The 8,370-nt window shown below is 36.3% G+C and overlaps 1 protein-coding gene across 2 annotated transcripts in view; it reads right to left on the reverse strand.

Annotated features, from left to right (window-relative positions):
- The window catches only part of sox5 (SRY-box transcription factor 5), a 251,157-nt gene extending 242,856 nt beyond the window's left edge, over window positions 1–8,301 (reverse strand). Inside the window, exons 1-5 of one of the 2 annotated variants that reach the window (XM_048154934.1) lie at window positions 8,166–8,301; window positions 7,375–7,450; window positions 7,180–7,280; window positions 6,642–6,774; window positions 4,360–4,404 (exon numbers count right to left, since the gene is read on the reverse strand). The gene's annotated coding sequence lies outside the window, so the exon portion shown is untranslated. Of the gene's footprint in view, window positions 1–1,664; window positions 1,843–3,774; window positions 3,900–4,359; window positions 4,405–6,641; window positions 6,775–7,179; window positions 7,281–7,374; window positions 7,451–8,165 lie in introns of those variants that run through there. The other variant, XM_048154936.1, reaches the window with a different exon arrangement.
- Window positions 8,302–8,370: the final 69 nt, after the last annotated feature.

The following is an 8,370-nucleotide window of genomic DNA, read 5'->3' on the forward strand; positions in this document are numbered from 1 at the left end:
GCATGGTGAGGAGGAAAGTTTGAGTGGCCAAAGACTCTCCAAGGATCACAGTTGGAGAATTGCAGAGATTAGTTGAGTCTTGAGTCTCAGAAAGCCTAAAAAAAATTATCAAACAGCACCTACATCCCCACAAGTTGTTCGGGAGGCTTTATAGAAAAATCCTCTGCTCTCATCCAGAAACATATTCAGTTGTCAGACAAGACTGGAACTTCAAACAGGAGCGGCTTCTATGGTCAGATGAAACTAAAAAAAGAGCTTTTTGGCAGCAAACCCACCAGATGGGTTTGGTGCACACATGGATAAAAAGTACCCCATGCCCACGGTTAAATATACTGCTGGATCTTTAATGTCGTGAGCCTATTTTTCAGGACAATGATCCAAAACAAACATCAAAACCAACACAAAAATGTGTCACTGAGCACAAAATGAAGCTTCTGCCATGGTCGTCCCAGTTCTCTGACCTGAACTCCATAGAAAATGAGTGGAGTGAACTGAAGAGAAGAAGCACTAACATGGAGCTGGGAATCTGAAGGATCTGGAGAGATTCTGCATGAAGGAATGGCCTCTGATCTCTTCTCAGGTGTTCTGCAAACTCATCAGGCAATATAGGTGAAGACTCAGAGCTGTTATCTTGGCAAAAGGAGGTTGCCAAAAGTACTGAATAAAAGGGTGCCAATAATTGTGGCCAGCGTGTTTTGGAGAAAAACATTTATTTCATAATGTGATTTCCCCCCCCACTTTTAATTCTTTTCCTTCAATGAAAGGTTAGATTTTTGTGATTTTTTTTTTACATAAAAGATCAAAAGGATAAACAATGCAGGTTTATTTTTACAAGCTTCTTTGTTCATATTTACCAAGGGTGCCAATAATTCTGACCACCACTGTATATCTGTTTTGTTTGTTATTCTGACCATCATCTGGCAACTGGAGTTACGGTCTGGAGATATTTAACTTGGTGAAAAAACTGCACAGATACTTTTTGGGGATTTCTAGCAGTTACATTAAGTTGCGTTTTTATTAATCTTCTCACAATTTGTGAGCTTTTTCTGGGCGAGCTGGTGTGATCTGTAGCACTAAATAGAGTGTCATAATCGAGCACCGTGTACAGAAGACCATCTCCCAAGGTCAGGATTTTCGTTAAATAATTCCAGTTAGTTTTCTTCAAACCCTATCGTATAAACCCAGAATACTTGAAATATATATGACAAGTGTTGCATGGGACCATTCTGTGATACTTCTGCATCTTTTTAAAAAGCTTGATGCTGGTCACTATTCACTTCCATTATATGGACTTTTTTTTTATTTCTCCTTTTGTGGTTCGAAAAACAAAGAATGGCATTTAGAACAACACCAGAGTGCGTAATTTTCATTTTAGGGTGAACTATCCCTTTAAAAACCTCTTCTGGGAGCACTTTTCTGTACATGCACTTCTGCTTTATAATGTGCTACTCACGAATTAGGGAAATGTGGTATGGTTGAACTAGCTATTTTGTGTTGGATTTGAATGAATCGCTTCTGCTTTTATTATTCTCACTTAGACAAAAGCATCTGAATGAATAAATGAGCTTGAAAAGCTTGAGAAAGGGATATGTATTTGACTCTTTGTGAGGGAAACAGTAGGAAAAGTGGAAAGCAGAAACAGAGAGGTTGTTTGGGCAGAATACCAGGTCAGTAAGTAGACAGCTGCAGCACTGAGGGAGATGAAGCCAAACTAGCCTGGCCTCAGTGAGGGCACAAAGATCCAGACCCCCACCCTACAGAGACCAAAGTTTCGGAGCACAGCCAATGAAGGATCCATTTCAGATTTACCCAAACTCTTTAAAGTAGAACAGAGGTCATCGACTGGAAAGGATGAGAACAAAGGGGCATCGATTCAAGGCTTATCATCGTTGCACCTTCACAGATAAAAACATAGTTCCTCTAGAGAGCTTGGCAGAGCCACTGAGCAAGAGAAAAGCAACATATACATACAATATCTGAATTACAGAAATTCAAAAAAGTATTTGGACATTTAAAATTGTCTGAATGTCCTTGCATTAAATAGCAAAATATAAAACCAAGTGGGATCTGCAAACCAATGGATGCTTAAACTTTTCTCAGAAGAACTTCTTTTTTTTTTTTTTTTTACAAACTGGTATCATAGCAGTTCTCTATGGAAGACAATTTCTGTTTAAATAAATAAAATAAAAGATAATTGTGATGTTATTTCTCTTTATAACATTATATTTCACAATATCTCTTTATTTAGATTACATTTTGATTTTACACTTTAGACATTCTACAAACTATAAGTACATTTGCAACTAACTCTCATTAGTAGATTGTTAGGTTAGGGTTAGTAGAATAAGTTGGCATGTACTTTCAAAGTTACTTAGTAAAATGTCTGTTGGGGGACCATCAAAAAAAGTGTTTATTAAGCAGACAGTCTACTAATACTCTAATGACTCTAATAGTTGACATGTAGTTGCAAGGTTACTTCTTATAGTTAGTAGAATGTATAAATTGGACTATTGAAACAAAGGTTTACCTTCATTTATCATAACATGTGACTTTATATTTAGGCAGAGGCCATTTACACTAAGTGAAAATAGCATATTTTCTTAGCGATAGATGCTATTTACACTAGGTGAAAATAGCGATAGATTCTATTTACACCATGTAAAAGTAGCAGTTATTTGCAATAAGAGTAAATAGTAATTAGATGCTATCTATACTTTATATTGGCAGATACTATTTGCACCTCAGTATTTTTGTACATTAACAGGATGCAATAATATCATAGAGTGTAAAATTTATAATTATTAAAATTATTAAATGGATGCTGCCATATTGGGGGAATAAAAACCTTCCCTACACCTTCCCGTAACCCTACCCAATAAACACTTTTAATATTATTAAACACTCGTTCGCAGCTTATTTCCACATTTAGAACAATATTTTCACTTTTATTAAAAATAAATGCGAGCTCGGCAAAAGGCGGATTCGAACACACGTCGCTACTGCTGCGCCACTGAAGAAGTCTCTTTTAAAACTTGACTGGCCCAACCAGACATTGGTGGGCCGAGCTAGTGTAAATAGCGTTTGCCAACAAGGGATGCTATTTGCACTTAGTGTAAATAGACACTCCATTATAGGCAATAATTGCAACTTTACATCTTAAAATGTGATGTGACTTTATATCTTGCAATTGTCTTTTTCACATAACTATCTCATAATATATTTTTATGATGCAATTTGACTTATTTTGATTTATTTTAACCTCATAATTACCTTAAATTTTTATTGGTGGAAATGGTTTTCATTGTTTCCCTCGATGAAGATTTCCTAACTGAGTAATCACAATAAACGTTAATAAACGTTCCACTAACGTTTGACAACCAGTAAGTGTCTAGATACTTTTGTTGCCATTTTGAACATTATTGTTTTGTCATTTGAATCCTTAGGAATTGTGTTTGAGCTACACTGCTTTGATTTTATTATATTATGCACTGACATACATTATGTTTAATGTGACTTAAGTGTCCAAATATGCTTTGAGGCCACTATAGATAGAGGCAACAAACATTCTGACGTCCAATGCTCGAAAGGAGTGAGCGCAACAACAACAGTTCCTGGACGCTTTCCATGTTACATTGTTTAAGCCGAGATTTACAGGAACGTTTAGACGGCGAGTGCCCGCTGGCTTGGCGCTGTCAAGCGTTTGCAGCTTTAATCTGATCTATTATGCTGATGAGTTTGACTCGGTTCCAGAGCCTTCAGTGGCTTCACACTCACACAGTGAGCTGGCAGCCGACTCCATCACCTGCGCTGGTGAGCACACCGACACTTTGTCACTCAGTCACACCTGATCCGAGTCCAAAAGCGGGTTGTTCACACCAATTCTAGTTCACGTTCTCTCCTCGAGAGTGCCAGAGAACTCCTTTGTCTCTGGAAATTTAAGTAAGAGGAGGTGTGCTTCTCTTCCTTCCTGGGATCCTACGTGTGTATGTGTGTGCGTGTGTTTGGAAGAGAGGCATGAATGAATTAATGATGTCTAAAGTAAGTAGGGCATGTTATAATGATGAATGTGTATAAAGTGTGTTCATAGGACAGTGGAGCAGGAAGTAAGTGTGAGCGAGTGGAGCTCAGCTTCAGCCCTGCAGCTTCTAAACTCTAAGAGATGCTCTCCAACAAACCCTCTCATATATCATCACAATACACAGTCCCAGCACTCCTCTCCCTCATTCATATGTGCTCTCACTCCCCCTTCAGCATGCATGCACATTTTCTACAAGATGCTGTAGAATGTTATAGGCCATAAACTGAAGCATAACAAAAATTAAAGGGATAGTTCAATCAAAAATGACATCATTTACTCACCCACATGATGAGAAAAGTTTAGCAGATTGTCCCAGGTGCTCTTTTCTGTCCAAAAATGCAAAACAATGGAATATTTTAAATGAATAATGAGTCCTTAAGTCATGGGTTTGGAACAACATTTCCATTTTTGAAGGAACTACTTTAAGTGCATGTATGGCCTAACAAATAACAATGAACAAATTTATTGAATCCAAAAGGTTTTAATTATATTTTGCTACATATAAAGGTACTTTTAAAGATTTTGAAATGTCAAAAGTTCATTTGGTTTAACTTTCCAAAGGCCAATACAGCCATTTCATTTATGATTAAAATATCTTAAAATGTAATAAATGTTTATATTTTTAATTCTGGGATGATTTTATAACATCATATATCATGATATATCATGTAATGAGAAAGAATGTCCTGAAAAATGAATTTCATTGATGTCATTTGGAATAACCAATAAGGGATCATTTTGGATCAAGTCATGCGGACAATATCATGTGACAGGATGTGACATCATTCAGACACCTGCAAAGGACCACATGGTCACGAAGCAAAGTAACTAACTCTCTTTTTACTATTTGAAAAATTCATGTTTTCACTTGCTCATACACATATCCCGAAACATCAGGTCATTTGGTACAACCGCTATAAAACATGGAAAATATTTTAAAAACTTTTTAAAATAAAACTAAAAACTTTCTTTAACTAAAAAAAATGTTTGATTGTCCTTTTGCTAGCTAGCTAGATATCAGCCTGTTAGCATTGTTTGAAAATATTGTAATTCGGTATAACCAAAAGTTTAATTTGTTAAAAAATGAAATTTTGGTTAAACCAAATGACTTTTTTGGTGACAAATTTTGGCCATCTTGTAAAAAATGACAAAAGCAGTGTTAATTGAAACACAAAATCTCATTGTTAACACTTATTAAAACTTAATTATATCTCCATTATGTTTTTTTTTTACACTTTTAAAAACCTTACTAGTCAATGACCCAAATACAAGGTTTAATAAGCTGGTTTTTTGGAATATGTACTTCTGGTGTAGCTAAAAGGACTTTTAGACATAAAGAAATAAATACTTTTATCCAACAAGAATGCATTAAATTGATAAAAAAAAGTGACAGTAATGACATTTATAATGTTACAATAGATTTCTGTTAAGAATAAATGTTGTTCTTTTGAACAATCCACTGAATTGAACCCAATATGATTAAAAGGAGAAAGGTGAGGGATGGAATGTCACTGAGCTGAGAATTAGGTCACTTAAAGGTCACTAGAAACCTTGCAATCTTCTCTCTCAGACAGCAAAAGGACAAAATATCCAAAGACAAATCTGCAAACTCAACTACAGGAAATAAAAAAACTCAAAACAAAAGCAAAACATCCCCCATCCACGACGGCCATGAAGACAAATCCAATTATTTGTGTCTCATGTTGCAAATTTGTTCTAATGGATGGAATAGGAAAATAAATAAGTGCCAGCAAAAGGAAACAAAGGGATGCGATTTCTAATTAACATGAAAGAGAGACGAAGAGACGTGTTAGTAAACCCATCTTTCATCCTTCTCCTCTCCTCATAGCCGGCACATTTGTTTGTGCCCGAATGTTGTCTTTTAGAGGAAAGCGTGTTTCCGTTTCGCCAGCAAATTAAATGTCAACAGATTTAACATCGGCTCCAATCTCATTTTTTTCTGGAACGTTTTGTCGATTTTATTGTTCATTAAGCGTTTTTTCCTTAGCATTGCTTGCGCTCAAGCGGCTTTATTTGTCACATCTTGGCTTTGAAGATCACAAAAGCCTGGGACAATAATTAGGTTTAGTGTAATTACGAACTGAGCATAATGAAAGAGTTGAAGGGAAATGTCTGGCCCTATCTGCTCACTGCCTCTCTCCGGATAACCATTAATCCCACATTAGCCCTGCACTGTCACTCTAAACAACGGCTTTGCGAAAGATGGTATTATCAGATGACCAGGTCACTGAATTTGATATCAAAGATGTAGGGAGAGGTCGGATTGCTTCACCTGCTGTGTAAAACACTGAGGTTTAGATCCTGTCAGCAAGCCGCCTGCATTTGACCTTAAACAACATTAATAATGAGAGAGACAGAGTGATTTAAAGCGGGGAGTTGGCCTCACACAAGCCTAAACAACCATTATCTGGTTTGCTTTTGTTCAGCTCAAACTAAGTTCAAGAAAGCGCATCGTAAATAGCCTAGTAGCATGCTATTTTTTTGTCGTTTTGACAAGAAAACACCTTTTTCGATTAGCTTTATAAATACCCCAGTAACATACCTGATTTAGGGCTTTTACACACTGCATACTGTGTGTCAATGAGCGTGTGACAACTGTGCCACACCTGAATATCTTCGAGCTCTTTTGGCAGTCTGGAGACAAAGCTGTTTCTTTCACGTAGAGTATAAAGACACTACAAGGCAAAAAACAAAAAAACAAAAAAAAAAAACTTTGTTAGTTACTTTGCTCAAAAATGTTATAATATTATGATAGATAGATAGATCTTTTCTGTGAGAGATGCAATATTTTGTCAGTAAATCTCAGATGATGATCTCTTCTAATAATAACAGCACTGTTTATCAAAAAATAAATAAATAAAATAAAATTTAATAAAAAAAATTAAAAATCACTCCAAGATAGATGACAACATCATATTTACAAACAACATCAATGATCCAAATAAATATAATAATGTTATTGTCTGTCTGTCTAACAAGTGGCTGCATTTGTCATGACAATGTCACGCTCCTGTTTCAGTGTCTGGATAGACATGTGGTGTGTAAGCACACAGATGAAACTCCAGATGGCGAGGACAGACCTGTGCAGCGTAATGCAAGAAAGAACAGCCTGGGTGTGTGGACAGGTTCCCAAAAGCCTGGATGTGCCGCTTCTGCCAGCCTTCCTCAAGATGAGTGAAGACTGTCCCAAACATATGAAGTGCAAATTACCTTTGACCAGCAGATGAATTTAGGGCAATGACTTTACCCTTTTAACCACCCAAAGGTTAACTCACAATGTAGTGGGGCACTGGCTGGAAACACTGAACACTGATGTGGTGTTGCAGATCATGAGATCACCTCGAGCTGCCACTGGGAAGAAAATGAGGATTCAGTTAGCTAAAGCGATAGTTCACCCAAAAATGAAAATTCTGTCATCATTTACTCACCCTCAGGTTGTTCCAAACCTGTACAAATTTCATTGTTCTGCTGAACACAAAGGAAGATATTTTGAAGAATGTGGGAAAATGAACAGTTCTGGGGCACCACTGACTTCCATAGTATTTTTTTTTTTTTTCTACTATGGAAGTCAATGGTGCCCCAAAGCAGCCTAGTTACAAACTTTCTTCAAAATATCTTCATTTGTGTTCAACAGAACAAAGAAATGTATTTGAGGGTGAGCAAATGATGACACGATTTTCATTTTTGGGTGAACTATCCCTTTAATATTACATTAACAAACAGACACAACTAACTGTTATTCTATTTTAGCACTGCAAACTTCATTATTATGCTTTTTTGTAAATAATCTTTACCATAATCAGTTAATGGTCTCTAATGCAATGAGAGGGTTAATATGTTTAGCTTTAAAACACAGATAACATGAGAAACACAGCCACTCTGAAACGTTGGACACTAAATAGCCTAACGTTACTGTATTTCATATATTTCCCTGTACAGTATGTTGATAATTTGCAAATGGAATGAGGGCAGTTGATTGAATACGAGAAACAGCATTTGTTATCAATAAATAGTAAATTAATGTTAGCTTTCCTAATCATAAAGAATAGGAAAACGCATTAAATACCATGTAGAGAAGATTCAAAAAGTCTTTGTGCTGAGGAACGAAGACGACTCATCTTGTGCGCCATCTTGTGTAAAGAAGACAACACTGCTGCAAACGCCAAAGAGTTTTTAAACGTGTCCAGGAGATGGCAATATTGACAAGCTTTTATACAAGCATATTTTTTGTAAAATGAACAAAACTCTATTGGACTACTGTATCAGGACGT

The sequence above is a fragment of the Megalobrama amblycephala genome, linkage group LG14 (genome assembly GCF_018812025.1).
Source record: "Megalobrama amblycephala isolate DHTTF-2021 linkage group LG14, ASM1881202v1, whole genome shotgun sequence".
NCBI lineage: Eukaryota > Metazoa > Chordata > Actinopteri > Cypriniformes > Xenocyprididae > Megalobrama > Megalobrama amblycephala.